Source organism: Protopterus annectens, chromosome 5.part1, assembly GCF_019279795.1.
Source record: "Protopterus annectens isolate FY-2018-M chromosome 5.part1, PAN1.0, whole genome shotgun sequence".
In the NCBI taxonomy this organism is placed as follows: Eukaryota; Metazoa; Chordata; order Ceratodontiformes; family Protopteridae; genus Protopterus; species Protopterus annectens.
Window position 1 is genome coordinate 719695201 of NC_056736.1, and position 12701 is coordinate 719707901.

The following is a 12701-nucleotide window of genomic DNA, read 5'->3' on the forward strand; positions in this document are numbered from 1 at the left end:
CTATAATGGGTCTAATGAGGGATGAGTACAGTAGAACAACGACCTTTTTTCTGGATGAAAAGCCCTTAGTGATGAGGTGTGCCACATAGAAGGATTTCCTGACTGTTGTGGTGATGTGGTTATCGAAAGTGAGACCACAGTCCGCCTGTGTCCCCAAGTCTCTCATCACACTTTCGATGTTTAGTGTACTGCCACCTATGTGGTAATTCATGGGTACATGTTTTTTTCCCCGAAGGGGATAACTATGCATTAAGCTTGAGCCCATGACTCTGGTACCAGGCATCTGTTTCTGTAAGGCCCTTTTTTAAAATATCCACATCATTTGGGGATTCAATAATGGCTCCCAGTTTGCAGTCATCTGCAAACTTTGTTAGCCAGAGTCCCTCAGTGTTGGCCTGTACTTCAGAGAAGTAGATGCCAAACAAGAGTGGTCCCAGGACTGAACCCTGAGGTACTCCACTTGTTACTTGTCTGGAGCTGGATTTGGAGTTGGCTACTTTTACAGTCTGGGTTCTGTCAGTAAGCCAGTTGGCAACCCATCGAGTGACATAGGGATTTATGCCCAGCTTAGTAAGTTTATCTATGATTCCAGAGTGGGGGATGGTGTAGAAGGCCTTGGCGAGGTCCAGATAGGCTGTGTGGACCACCTTACCCTCGTCCACAGCTCTGGAGACTGAGTCAAAGAAGTCAGTTTCAGGAGACACGATCGGACCTTCACAAAGCCCAAACTGGGTGGGGTCCAGTGTTTGAAGGTTGCCAATGTCTTTGCTTATAAGTTCCATGATAATGTGTTCCATACCCTTGCAGATCAGGCTTGTCAGACTGATGGGACAGTAGTTCCCAGGATCCAAGGTGGATTCCCCCCTTGTGGAGTGGGATAACTGTAGCTGTGCGCCACTCATTGGGCACGAAGCCTGAGGTGAGGCTATGAATAAACATGACACTTAGGTGATGTGCCAGTTCATTTTGTAGTTCATGTAGTACACAAGCTGGGATGTCATCTGGTCCCATGGATGCTGTATTCTTAGCTTTGGAGAGTGTGGTTTCTACCTGTGTGGCCATGATTACCGGAATTTGGCAAGTGTCTACAAAGCTTGAGTGACATTAGCTCATGGCATGTGAATCACTTGCTCTAAGCAACAAGTGCCCTGCCTCCTACTAGCCCATCCCTAGTGAGTTACATATCCCTCCTACCACCTGACACTAATACACAGCACTGCCCTCTCAAAACCCTAACTAATTCTAATCATACTCAGTCCCTAACCTTGACCTGAATCCTCACACCCTAACATTAAACCTAAAAATCTCCTCATGCTTCCTAAACATAATGTCTCTAAATGCTTCTTAGCTGTAAAACCTCTCTTCTGTTTCCTAAACCTAAATTCTCCAATACTCCTTAAGTCTGAATTCCCCTGCCAAACACTGCTCAAAACCTAAAAACTAAACTTCCCTTCCCCTCCCACTATCTATTTGTGGTCAAAAGTGGATGAAGAATGGTACTTTTGGTGTGACATGTTTGGTTTAACAGCTCTGCTCTTACCCCACCCTCCCTGACTTATGCAGAATTTGTATTTTGCCGTGGTAAGCCTAAGTATGCTCAGGTTGATGAATACATAATCTGTAGCAGTGCTCCCCACTAAATTCTTAAATAACTTTTTCACTACCTGCAGCTTTAAAAACCTGCAAAACCCAGATGAACTAGATGGATACTTATGCTAGATGGTGCTGAGTGATTTAAATAATTCAAAGGCATAATATCAGAGTTTCTGTATAACACCAAACAAGCAATGTGGTCCAAAATCTAATTGGCCTAAAGCTGCAACGATGGAGGGAATAAAAGTCTCAGAAAAGCTCAAAACACTCTGAGTTTCACTGAAATCTGCAGATGTGATGAAAGCTACAATGATGGATGTACAGCATATTAAATCAATGATGGCAGGACATGATACACAACAGCTGACCCTAGACCAACAGAAAGGCAAGCTAGCAGAAGAACACACAATGGTGACCCAACATTCAATTTTAATTCATTGAAGACAGTACCTCTCCCTTACCTTAGAACCAAGTTGGATGATTTAGAAACTTGAGCTTGGTGGAATAACCTTGTATTACTGGCCTCCCTGAGACAGTGAAGAGGGCTGACTTTTTTTTTATAAGAAATGTTCTCCTAGGAACAGGGTTATTGAGCGAGCTCAAAGGGAGACTAACAAACCAGCAACTAATAATTATCCTCACCATTTTATTTTTAAATGTCCTGATTATACAGACCACAAGAAAGTCTTACATAAAGTCAGGGCTTAAGGGCAAAATCTTAAGGTGGCAGGACAGTGTACACAGTGTCCCAGATTACAGTCATTTTCTGTAAAATAAATGAAAGGTACTAGTGTCATACATGGAACATTGAAGGGAACTGGGCTACTAAGTTCATTTACACTATCCAGATATACAGTATTTGGTAATGGGTTCTACTCATGTGTCCTTTAAAAACCCACGGTAGTGGAACAATTTCTTCAGCACCAAGAGACCGGGTTCCAACACCACCTATGTGAAAGTAGTATGCATAAACCACGAACCAAGAAACAGAAGCACCCTGTGAATGGTTCACCAAGTAAGTCAGTCAACACAAAAAAAAGTAAGGATGTTCTAATTCTAATGGCAACTTCATCTAGTACAACTGCCCCAATCTTTACTTAACTAAGCTGTTTCAGTATGGAATTGTGGCATAACATAGTGCTGTCACCTCACACTAAGAGGATCCCTGGTTTGATTCTTGGCTATGGTGCTTTCTATGTGGAGTCTGTATGTACTCCCTGTGTTTTGTGTATTTTTCCTGCAGGTGTTCAGGTTTCCTCTCCCATTTCGAAGACATCCAGTAAGTGGACTGGACACTCTAAATTTGGCCACAGGTGTGAGTGTGCATGCGAGCGTGACATGTGGAAGAACTACCATAGCAGGGCTAGCCACTTAGTGGTGTAAACCTTGGCTCTAGATAGTTGTAATTGTTGAAGTGATACCAAACTCCATGTAGAAAAATTGGAAAAGGGGGTTGTGGATGGATGAATGACCAATAGATACAACCCAGTAGATAGCATAGTGAAGCAGGAATTCTTCAGAGACTGAGAAAATGGCTTTTTCTACTCCAGAAGTAGAAACACTTAAGTCTTGGGCAGATTTATGTGACAATTATGAAACTTTTAAAGAGTCTACCATTTTTAAGTGATTGTAAAAAATGGGATGGAACAGTCTGATATATTTGTCTATTAGCAACTGTTTATTAATCTGGGTGTGTTGAGGTGGGAGTATGCGAGCATGCTGAATCTTGATATGAGCAGGGAAAAGTGGGCAGGCACTCAAGGCACTCCTCAGTTTGCCTAGGATGCTCAGCCATATTTGAACTTTATAGCTTACTCTGTTTTACTGTGTTTTTCTTTTTCTCAGTGTTGGATTTTTTCCTGTTAAGTGTTTAAAATTGTGCACAGTTGACTAGTACAGCTTCACCCAATGGTTTAAGTGATTCTGTTGGTCAAATAAGTTCAATTGGAAATTTTAATAGTCTTATCAGTACTCCAATAAGTCAAGGTAATGATACAAGACAGCAGGGTAGAGAGGTTAGGGTTGAAACCCTCCTAGGGATTAGCTGGAATGCATGGGGTAGGTCTATGCCATATTGTACTAAAGGAATAATTCAGTGCCTGCAGCAGCTATGACCATGTTTTGTGCTTTTGCAGGAAACAGAAGTTTAAAAAAGTATGAAAGTATAATTCCGCTGTGTTTTTTAAAAGTAGGGGAAGTGCTTATATGAGCTGTACGATGTCAGCCAGGGGCTTGCAATCCCTCTAACTAGCATGCCAGAGTAGATAGTAAGAAGAAAGTCTAATGATAAGTAAGGCGGCTGGGTGGAGATATAGGTAGACTCGAGTTGTGGCTCTCTAATTTTAGTAAAGTTTTACGGGCTTAATTCTGATGATTCAAGCCCTTAGCTTGCACTCATAGCTTTACTGAGGTCCTAGAATATTTTACCTTGTGGCACCATCCTGAGGGGTTACCTAAATGTTGTACTGGACCCATGCTAGATAAAATTTCAACTGCGCCACTTCCTCTACCAAAAGTAAGTAGTCTTCTGAGAAACCTTATGCATGAATTTGATCCAGTGGGTAGCTGGAGAGTTCTGTACATGGAGATAAATAAGTAACCTGTTATAGTTACTGCTTCGGAAGTTTTAGTAGACTTAACATGCTCTATGTAGTAGGGCTCTGATGTATAGATGCCAAGATGTCAGGATAGCTCTTAATGGTTTTTCAGACCATGCCATGGTTCATACAGGCCTGAAAACTTATCTGCTATCTCCTGCCATTCCTTATAGCTATGTTTTAGAAACTTTTTCCATTATTACTTATGGATTAATAGTCTTTCACAGCATTTATGCAGTGGATTAAAAGTTATTAGAGCAAATTCCTTGATGACAAGGAAGAGATATCCAAGGTCTGTGGTTACATCAAAAGGGAAGCCACAAAAGAATAATTAAATATAGGAAAGAACTTTGGAGAAATAGGATAAGAGATGGGAAAAAACATAGAAGTACAGATTATACGTATTAAGAACAGTTTAAGTACAGAAATGTGAGGACCAAAATCTGATTAGATGGATAAAACAACTGAAAGCTAAGTATTAGTTTAGTATGACTATAGAGATTGCTCACAAATGGAACAGGATCCAGCTATATTATTGTGTCAAGGGTTAACTTCCAGAAAATGTTAAAGATGGCAGAAGTGTTACCAACATATGGCAGTTACAGTGCTAAAGGATGGAAGGGGGAGATATGATGGTATAAATAAATTGCTGACAAAGGAATATTATGATTGTACTCAGATAGCCAAATAAAATAGACTGGGCATCCTGTATTGTAGGTGAAGGTTTGATAGTGCCTATATTGACAGAGGATGTAGTGGAGGAAGTAAATAAATCTTTGACAATTGAGAAGAACAGTAATGGCATTGACTCTCCACCAGTGACTTGTAGCAGATTTCTGTAAGGGATGGAAACAGTATCCAACATTACTACTTCTTACCTTATTCCAGAAGGCGAATGAGGCTAAAGCTTTCTCTAGGGAACTTTATATATGCTTTCTTAACCAAATAAAGATAAACTAGGCCCAGCAAGCTATAGCCCAATCTCTCTATTGCAAATAAACAAAAAGAAAAATTTGGCAAAGCTAGACTTTCCACTGTGTGATACCTTATATGTCTTGTATCAGAGGCAACATGGGATAAAAAAAACTGAGGGAATGCTACTCAATGCCAGAAGTCTAAATCTCAAAATGCATGCACTCGAGGCACTTCTCAGTATGGAGAAAATCGATATATGTGCAGTAACAGAAACCTGGTTTAAGGCTCCAGAGATCACCCCAGCACTATCAGGCTACAAGTCATACCATACTTTGCGTCCACAAAACCCGGCCAAAATACAAAAGGCGGGGGTGTATCCATATTCATCAAGGATACCCACAACTCCAGGTTAGTGGCACAGCATGATGCTTCAAAGATCATCCACTTGCAACTAACAATGGGCAGAACTGCAGTTCAAATTGTACCTTGCTACAGATTACCCACCATGTCCCAGGAACCCCATTCCACATTTCTGGAAACACTGGGAAACATAAAGGTCCTACCAAACACCCTGATATTGGGTGATTTCAATTACCCAAACATTAACTGGGAGAACTACTAAAGTACTAACTCCCTTGCCCAACATTTCCTAGAATTTATAAACTCAAACGCCCTGGATCAACTGGTCAACACCCCCACCAGAGGTGATAACATATTAGACCTGGTCATCACCAACATGGATGACTGGTGTTCTACACTGGAGGTCAACACCTCACTGGTTAGATCTGACCATAAATTAATCACTCTGGATATTCACATTCTGCTCCCACCCCCGGTCAAAGAAACCACCGTGAAAAACGTTTCCAAAGCAAACTTCACATTACTTAAGACCGAGGTGGAAAGTTTCAAATCCCCCATGCTAAAGGATAACACTGCCTAAGCTGCAAAATCCTTTACTAATGCACTCTATGGGCACCTACAAGAATGCATGGATTGTGCTATCCTAAGCAAAACCAAGACTCACTCCTCCAAGAAAAGGAAATTAGTCTGGTAGACCCCTGCCATAAACAAGCTATACAATAGAAGGAGGAAACTAGTACAGAAAAGAGTAAAATCCCAAGAGGGGAAGACATCCCTGATCAGTATCAGCAAGAAACTACGATCCCTTATAAAATCATCCAAGGCTAGCTTCAAAAGAAAAAATTGCCAAGGACTCCAAAGATAAACACAAGGCATTCTTTAGCTATGTCAAGAATCTAAGTAGCAATTCCCAGATCTGCTCGGAGTTAGTGCACAATGGCACAAAATACACTGAACTGACTTATATTGCCAACATCCTGGCAGACAGGTTCAGTGCAAACTTCACCCCCCTCTCACCCCCAAAACAGCCCATAACCATACCAGAAGAATGTAGTGCCCCTGAAATCACAGACACTCAGGTTAAAACAGCCCTCTCCAAAGCCAAAAACACAGCATCAATGGGACCGGATGGCGTCCCAGGCTGCATCCTACATGAGCTCAAAGATGAACTAACCCCTCACCTAAACACACTGTTCAAACTCTGCCTCTCCACAGGCTACATGCCCATAGAGTGGCACACAGCAATGGTTATTCTGCTCCACAAAGGTGGAGCCACAACAGACCCCAGGAACTATCGCCCTATAAGTCTGACTAGCTTGGTCTGCAAGGCTATGGAGTGCATCATCATGGATCTCATTAACAGAGACATTGGGAACCTCCAAACTCTGGACCCTACCCAGTTTGGCTTTGTTAAGGGCAGATCATGCCTCCTAAACCTAGGGGACTTCTTTGAGACAGTTACCAAGGCTATAGATGAGGGAAAGGTGGTCCACACAGCCTACCTACACCTCGCAAAGGCCTTCAACACCATTCCCCATTCTGGTATTATAGACAAGCTCACCAGCCTGAACATAAACCCCTATGTCACAAGATGGGTTACCAACTGGCTCATGGACAGAACCCACATGGTAAGAGTTGCAGGAGCTTGGTCTAACTCTAAACCGGTTACAAGTGGCATTTCCCAGGGCTCAGTTCTAGGACCCCTCCTGTTGGGCATATACTTCTCAGAGGTACAGGCAAACACAGGAGGACTATGGCTGACCAAGTTCAGAGATTACTGCAAACTAGGGGCTATAATTGACTCTCTGGTTGACACAGACATCCTCCAAAAGGGTCTCACTGAGACAGATACCTGGTGTCAAAACCATGGCCTCAAGCTAAATGCCAAAAAGTGCATAGTCATCTCCTTTAGAAAAAACAAAGTACCCACAAATTACCACATAGGTGGTAGCCCCCTAAATACGGAAGATGAAATAAGGGATCTGGGGACCCAAGTAGATAGTAATCTCTCCTTTGATAATCACATTGCCAAAGTGGTTAGAAAATCCTTCTATGTGGCCCACCTAATCACAAAAGGGTTTGCATCCAGATCAAAAGAGGTCATTGTGCCCATCTATGCATCACTCATCACACCCATCATAGAGTACAATGCCCCATTTGGGATGTACCTTACAAGACACCTGCAACAGCTGAAAATACCATAGAAGTACCTCACCAAGAGGATCACTGGCCTCAAACAGATGCCCTATGCAGCTCGACTGAAGAAACTCCAGCTGTACTCGATTGCATACCACCTACTCAGAGGTGATCTCTGCCTGACATACAAGGCCATGTCCAACCCAGAATTGATGGACATGCTCCACCTAAAGAAAACCATATCCCCTTGAGCCACACACTCTAGGGATCTAAACCTCTCCACAACAATAAATAGGATGTGCTGGAGGGATAGATTCCTGTCCCAGAGACTTCCCATGCTCTGGAACAAGATTCCAATCTACATTAGGCAGAGCTCCTCACTAACACTCTTCAAGAGAAACCTTTCCAAGTGGATGGGAAACAGGAAGTTTACCCCAGGGATCACTTCAGTGGCTTTGCTGGACAGAGGCAGAGAGAACTAATCTAAGGGGGTGGAGAAAGCCAACACATTCCTGCTAGGCTTATAAATGCCTTTGGACAGATAGCCTTGTACCTACCTATGAACCTATAAACCTATATATGCAAATGACCCTTTAAGGATATCAGGTGTTTCAGTTAAATGGCAATTCTGAATGTCCATGACTTTTTCTTTTACTTTTAAGTCTATTTATGGACAATTTCAGGCCAATAAAGCCAAACCCTCTAGCTGTGGACATGCATGTTTCTGTCTTCTTATGGCATATCAGTTGGGTACGACAACCCTGTGTTTCCAAAAGTCAACCATTCCTCTTATGCTGTGCTGATGATGCCATAAGAAGGCAGAAACATGCATGCACACAGCTAGGGGGTTTGGCTTTATTGCCCCGAAATTGTCCATAGACTTAAAAGTAAAAGAAAAAGTCATTGACATTTAGAATTGCCATTTAGATGAAACACCTGATATCCTTAAAGGGTAATTTGCATATATCCCATGTTGCCTCTGATACAAGAGTTTTAAGGTATCACACAGTGGAAAGTCTAGCTTTGCCAGATTTTTTTTGTGTTTTTTAACCAATTGGTTTTCCTGTGTGACCTTTTTACTCTTTGTTTTAGTCTATTACAATTATACTTAAAAATCTTTGCTAAAGTAATAACAAATGGAATGAATCCACATCTTCCTAAACTGACAGAATGTATTGTATGGAAGTTTTCAATAAGTGAGCAGGAACCTCAGATTTAGTAAGACTCTGGCTTGATATTCATTCTGGATGCACATGGGACAGTCTGCCAGCAGCAGCAGTCCTGTTAGACTTTAGCAAAGCCTTTGATTTGGTTATATGACAGCTTATTTCTCTAGCTATGGTGAAGCTGGGTTTCCGTACATGTAAAGTGGTACAAAACTTTATATGTCCACCTCACTACTAGGATTGTCACAAATAATCAACTCTTGGAGATCGTGAGGCTGAAGAATGGGACGTGCTCAAGGCTGTCTGCTTCAACACCCCCCATTATTCATATTAGTAATTTAGGCAAAGGATTGTGCAATATTGCAGAAGTTTTGATGCATACCATATTCAAATAGGTAAGTGGGGCACCTGTAACCACTTGATTTGCTGATGATTGTGTAATATGGTTAAGTGATTCTAAGGGCCAGATACATTCTAAATTGCATATCTACTGGAATTGTCAGCATGTACAGGGCAAAGAATTAATGTAACCAATCTGGTATTTTTCCCTTAAATGCAGTTTCATACACAGAGCTGCACAAATGTCAGTCCATTCCAATTAACATAATTAAGCTGCATCTCTACTTGGGAATCCATATGACCCATCCTGTAAACAGAATGATGACTGTGAACACCTGGCCTAGTCTAGGTAACATTACAAGGAAATTGGCTCATTTTAAAAATGTGAAGCTAATGTTTACGAGTAAGATCTAGGCATTAAAATATTTATTTTCCTAAAGGTTTTTTATGTTCTGAGGAGACACATCCCAGATGTATTATTTCCCTCTTTTATGAAGAAATGTCAGACATTAGTGACTTTATAGGGGATGGTAAATCTTCCCAGATCAGTAGATGTAGGTTCATGGTGGCCAAAAAGTATGCTGGGTTTGGTCTACTCAACTTAGCATATGAAACAGTGCTTATTGGGTCATTCTATCTCCAGGCAAGATCACAGATAACTCCACTATGAGTCCTCATTGAGACTGAATTTGACAGTAATGAGTACAAATCCAGACTAGTGTCTCCCTCTTTCACAGTCTGGGATCAAGGAGTTATATAACAATCAGAACAAGTGTTACTGAAACAAAGTCCAGATTCTTCTAAGTTTATTATATATTAAATCAATATTGTGGAATAGCCTACTTGTCTGTATAGACCAAACCACCATGGCCTGAGAGAACTGGATTAATCAGGGTATCTACTTTTCTAATTTCTCCAAGATTTTCGGGTTTCTAATACCATGATAGGAATGAACCCCATTCCTAAGTCAAAGTAGGATTAAAGATCATAAAATTAGTATTGTTTCAGTCATTGATGTCAACCAGAAGTGATCTTCGCAGCATCCACAATGTGCCCAGTAATGACTCCTTCTGCAATTCATACTGAGTTACATGTATCAGTAACATATCTAAGTACGACTGTAAATTCTTTTTTTATGAGAGCCGTTGCTCCTACTACTATTGGTACCAAAGTTAAGGATGATAGAGAGTCAATTCACTATAAAACTAAATTGAATTCAATTCAGGGCTCAATATCCCCTATTCAGCAAGCCCTTTTCCCTTAGAAAGTTATCCCTGAGAATATTTGGCAGTCTTGCATGCATTTAGGAGCAGAAGGTTAATTCCTCCCTCTATTGGGGCTTGCATTTCTTAAGATGGTCCATCACTGCCATATTACCCCACTCCAGCTTCACGTTGGTGCTGTAATTCGAGGCTGATTATGGACATTTGCTTTAGAGGTGACCTGCTGCTCGAATTATTTGGTCACAAGTTACAAAACCAATAAAAGATAATGTGCAACTCCCTCTTCTCCTGTGATGATTTATGTTTCTGGTTGTTGGGAATTCTACCCCTAAATGTTACAATTCCATCCTTAACTTATAGGTGGACAGGGAATGCATCACTCATGGCAGTGGCATTGTTAGCTGTATCGGAAAACAATACCCCGTGATTGGATAACATAGTTTAATCTCCTGAGCTGAGCCTGAAATTGGTATATATTGATCAGTGCACTACCTCGGTAATCAAAATAAATATATGCAGCTATAAACTAATAAAATGTCTTGTTTGGATATGAATCTATGAAACTAATACTTGTCCACATATTTGTTCATAGATTTAGTAGGGTGAAGACTATTTTACTTGGATATGGTATAATTATTATTATTTTTTTAACTGTTTTGTCTAATTTAAATCAATGAGTGTGGATCATAGCTGACATTTTCTGAACTCACTTTTAACCTACTTGTATGTCTTATGTTACACAATAAAAGTCTACTTTGGTAAAAAAAAAAATGTATGTTGCTAGTTCCTCTGATACAGTTTTACATCAGTGCCTAAGCTGAACATTGCTGAAATGGATTTATGCAGTTCCAAGGTATGAAAAGGTAAAAAACAATGCAGGAAGCTACAAAAGGCTGAGTGACCTTGTGGCTGACACCATAATAGTCACCAGTGAAGAAAGAGAATCCTGAAATGGCACAAACAGTAAGTGAAGGGAACAGAGAGCAGATTTACGCAGGCGTATTAAAGATGAAGGGCACTGCCAATCATTAGCAGACCACAGTTCCGCTGTGGCGACCCCTAACCGGGAAAAGCCGAAAGACACAAATTAAAGATGAGGGGCAGACTAGAAGATAGCACTGCCTCATAGGTTCATAGGTAAGTACTAGGCTATCTGCCCAAGGGCATTTATAAGCCTAGCCAGAATGTGTTGGCTTTCGCCACCCCCTTAGATTAGTTCCCTGTGCCTCTGTCCAGCAGAGCCATTAGTTCCCTGTGCCACTGTCCAGCAGAGCCATTAGTTCCCTGTGCCACTGTCCAGCAGAGCCATTAGTTCCCTGTGCCACTGTCCAGCAGAGCCAGTGCAGTGATCCAAATAATAAAAGACTAAAGGAAACTGATAGCACAGTGTCCTGTCATTCAGACATGGTTCAGACATTAACAGCTGAATTAACTGAAAGTTAACTAAAATTGGTAGCTCTGGAAACCAACAAGAAGTGTTACAAGAGAATGTGGCGGAGATAAGAGATCGAAGAGAGAAAATTCGAGGTTCATGGGCATACCAGAGAAGCTAAAGGGAAACAATTCTAGAACCTTCATGAGAGAACTCCTGCATAGCTGGACCAGTGTCCCTCTAAGAGAAATACTTGGGGGGTGAGCCCACTGTGTGCTTGTTCCAGGAAATGTGCTCCAGTGAAGACAACTGAAATCACACTAGCAGAAAAAAACAGCTGTTGTCTAAAATGTGGAAGTTGGAAGTTGGAAAAAGACTTAAAAATAGATTCTAGAATTTGCTTCAATAATGACTTCAGTGCTGCCACAAGAAAGAAAATAAATATGTTTACTCCTGCCATGTGGTACTGCAGGAAAAAAACAATTGTGATTACAATATTGTATGTGACTTTCTTCCTGGAGGAATCAGAATGTACATAAATACAGAAAAGGCACTGAAGGGTGTGAACCAACACCAACTGAATGAAAAGTCTGTCAGTGAGCCAGGAGTCATGGAAAAAGACCCTTCAGATTGAAAAGAATAGAAAATAGCCCCCAAAAGGATGAATATAACTCCCTTCCCACTCTTTCAAAGAAAAATGGAACAGAGAAGTAGATAACACTTATTCCACCTCACAGCAAGAGGTTTTCTAGCTTGATTCTCGGCTGGGGTGCCATCTCTGTGAAGTCTGCATATCCTTCCTGTGTTTGCATGTATTTCCTCCTGGTGCTCCGGTTTTCTCCCACATTCCAAAGACATGCAGTTGGTGGACTAGACATTCTAAACTGGCCATAGGTGTGAGTATGCATGTGGTGTGGAAGAACTAACGCAGCAGGGCTAGCCACCCAGTGTTGTAAACCTTGGCTCTAAATGATTGTCACTGATGAAGTGACACCCCTAC

At 41.3% G+C, this 12701-nt stretch overlaps 1 protein-coding gene across 1 annotated transcript in view; it reads left to right on the forward strand.

Annotated features, from left to right (window-relative positions):
* MYO7A (myosin VIIA) overlaps positions 1 to 12701 on the forward strand; it is a 1588820-nt gene that overhangs the window by 178073 nt on the left and 1398046 nt on the right. The window lies entirely within an intron of this gene.